We start from the raw sequence: 3,500 nt of genomic DNA on the forward strand, positions 1-3,500 counted from the left end.
GTTTCCACCTGAATGCCGTGTGTTTGCAGCAAAACTTGTGTGTGAACATCAGCCCCAGAAAGCCTCGTGTTGCAGTCAGGTTAAGTTATTTCACAGCTTCTAATACATTCTGCAGCGGTAAAGTTATATTCCTTCTATTACCTTGCTCCAAATGTGCATGGGGCAGCTGGTTCTTTTTTCCTTCCCTTACATTTTCATGATTTATATAAATACTTTTGCAGCTGTATTGTATTTTATTTTTATCCTTTGCATTTTATTGGCACAAAACTACTTGTGCATTTGCAGTGCTCCCATGCGTATTTACCTATTTACTCCATGATTATTTATTGAAAGCTATCTCATGCTCAGTTACTTTTCCACTTTCTTTTACTTTAAACATTAAACAGATGCAGTATATTTTCAAATAATTTAAACACAAATCTTGATGAGTGAATTTGCTCCTTCTGCTGTGTCAGTGGCTTCTTTTTCTTCCCTGTTCCCTTTTTCCCATACTGTACGTTTCTATCCATGCTGCAGGATCACTCATCAATTAGAAAGCCTTGGGATCTCAAAGGAGAACATGCAATTTCAAATATTTCTATTCGAAAACAAATAAAAATTCTTTATCTCTCTCTTCCTCTCCTTTCCCTCCTTGTTCCTCTCCCCTGTTTCTAGAGAGAGGTCACTTTGCAATTTCAGATCATGTTCCAAATGGCTTCATTTCTCCTACCCCTGGTTGAAAAGCCAGGGAATGCTGTTTGTCCTTTCCAGACTGGCAAAAGAGGTTACAGATGGATACACTGGATAGCTCCCTTCCTGTAGCAAGAGTTTTGTCCATATGAAAGTTAAGGCTGGATCATGTGGAGCATTTGTGGGGTTAATTGTGAAATTCCTTTCAAGAAAATATCTGTGGATGGCTCTTTCACCCAAGAGTGGCATTCAGACATCCTCGGAAAGATCCAGAGGGAGGAAGGCAGCAAGGAGGGGCAGGAGCTGACAGCAGAGGATGAGAATAATCCAGGCAATAGGCTGGAAGTGCTACTGGGACATGTGGCTCCATTTTCAGAGGCAGACCCTGCTCACTCCACCAGCAGCCTCATGCCTCAAATCGTGGTCACAGCCACAGCTTCTGCCTTGAATCTCATCTGGGTACGAGACCTGGAGAGCAGCTGACAAAGCAGAAAGGCAAAAATTGAAGAAAGGGCATTTTCCAGGGCATTGCACAGCAAGGCAACATTCCTGATGGGTGAAATCTTGATTATTTATGCTAAGTTCCAAAAAGAAACCAAAACCGCTAAAGGCCTGCTATTGTGCCCTTCCCACTGCTCAGTCCTACTTACCCTTTCTGTTCCAGGTTCATCAAGGCAGTGGCAGCACCATGAAATCTGAAAGTCCTCAGGCACAGTCACAAATTTGAAGAAGTCTTCCTGAAATGTTCTAGAAGTTTTATAGGGAAGAAAAGCAGCAAAAGAGAGGCTGCCAGGGAGAGCCTCAAAACATCCTTTTTATTTTTACCCATTACAATTCCCATCGCCTCGACTCCAGCTTTGCTGAACAGAATCCTGTCATAGAAACAACACAACCTACTTAAAAATTGCTTTTAAACTCCAGGGATGGTGAAACTGCACAGGAAGGGAGCTAACCCCCCCTCTAGCTGGCTGCAGATTTGGACTCTTGCTGGCTGTGCAGACCCTGCAGCTCCTGGGTGTGGTGGCTGTGACCCCAGGCTGCCCTGTGCTCCCAGGAAGGGGAAGGAGCCTTGCTGGTGGCCTGGTGACCCTGTGGGGTACAGAGCCACTAGACCAGGATGCCCTGTCTCAGTTGTGGCCAGCTCAGCCCTGGGCTGGATGGGGATGGCTGATGGAAGGATTTTTTCCTCCTCTCCAGTCTGCCACTCAGATCTACTCAACGACTGGCTGTGAGCCATTATTCCCCCAACTGTTGCTGGTTTTTAAGCCATGCAGCTGCTCTGCGCCATCCTAACCACCGCTTTGATTGTTCATTAGGGAGCTGCAATACTCTTGGTTTATTCCATTTACACCTGGATTTAACTAACAGTGGTTTTGTGCCCCATCACCTCTTCATTATGAGGCTGAATCGCTTCCTGAGGACCAAACCATGCACAGTCTCGCAGCCCCTGAGAGGCTCTGAGCGCCTTCTCTTCCCATCCATTTCACTTAGGCACCTGCTTTCCATGGAAATTGACGGCCAGCTCGGGCTGGATAAGTCCTGAGCTCAGATTCTGCACTCCAGATCTTCATTTGCAGCAAACAATGCTGCACGTGGCTGTGCAGGGTGCAGGGTAATGCCTGCGTGGCCATCGAGGACCGAAGGGCTAATCGAGGATCAATAATCACAATGATCGAGGTAACGGCTCTGGAATATTTAATCAGGGGCAACAATTAAGGTCCTTTTAGGCGTTGCAAATGCAAAGTCTTGAATCTAAGTCAAGTGTTTACCCTTAGTGATTGAATAAGTTTCCCCAAATGATGCCTCCTCCCTCTCCAGCTCAGCCTCCTGCAGAGCCAGCACAGAAACACACACAAACATCACATGAAATTGCAATGAACTCTTTTCCTCTGCCAGTTCTTCATCACTTTTAAATAATGCCCAGCTAAGGATAAAATTTATAATTTAATTGGCACGAGAGCCAGGCATTAAGTGCTTCCCAGGAAAATTTTGGATGAGTAGACTTCTATTTTTATAAAGCAGAAAGAGCTGCCAGAATTCTGCAGCTGATGGGTGTTGAAGTGCTAGTGGGATTTTTGGCTTTATTTCTCCAAATGATATTCAGAGTTTGGAAGTGAAGAAGAATATTTGCTTCCTGGTAGCCTGAATTCCACTGAGATACAAATCTCTGTCTCTTTGAGAATGATAAAAGAAGTCAGGCAGGGTATTGTATACCATCTTGCATTAAGAAAAACTTGGAGGTTTAAGGCCATCTGTATTTAGATCCAAGGACAGATGAGACATTTAAATTTTAGTAGCACTCAGTTATATACCTGACATAGAGAAATGGCTGCAATCCTTTTTATCAGGCTGGAGAATAGGCATTAAATGACAAAATATTAGTCAGGCCATAGATCCCCGAAACGTATAAGTCCTGCAGCAGCTTCATTAAATCTGTTTTTTATCAGAGAGGAGAGAAGGGTCTGGTATAACATTGCCAGCATTTGAGGCATTGGGCTTTTAGAGAACCACCGCCAGATACTTCATCCATCTGTCTATTTTCATATTTATTGTTTTACCAATCACTTTATTCATCCATCTGTTCATCTGTGTAAACCCATTTTTTTAAATTTTAATTTTTATTTATGGACTGACCTTAATAAACTCTCCTCAAGTACCGCGTGTTTATCACTGTCACGGATGAAAACGTTATTAATGACAGGAGGGCCGAGCGGGGAGGACGAGCGCCCTTTAAATTCCTTTTCAGCTGCCTGGGCTGCAGCCCCTCAGCTGGGCAAGGGTGGTTGGATCGATAAGGTCAGAGTTCAGGCTCTGTCCCATCTCCTCCATCA

This window comes from Lichenostomus cassidix, chromosome 6 (assembly GCF_008360975.1).
Source record: "Lichenostomus cassidix isolate B80296 chromosome 6, HeHo_3.0, whole genome shotgun sequence".
In the NCBI taxonomy this organism is placed as follows: Eukaryota; Metazoa; Chordata; class Aves; order Passeriformes; family Meliphagidae; genus Lichenostomus; species Lichenostomus cassidix.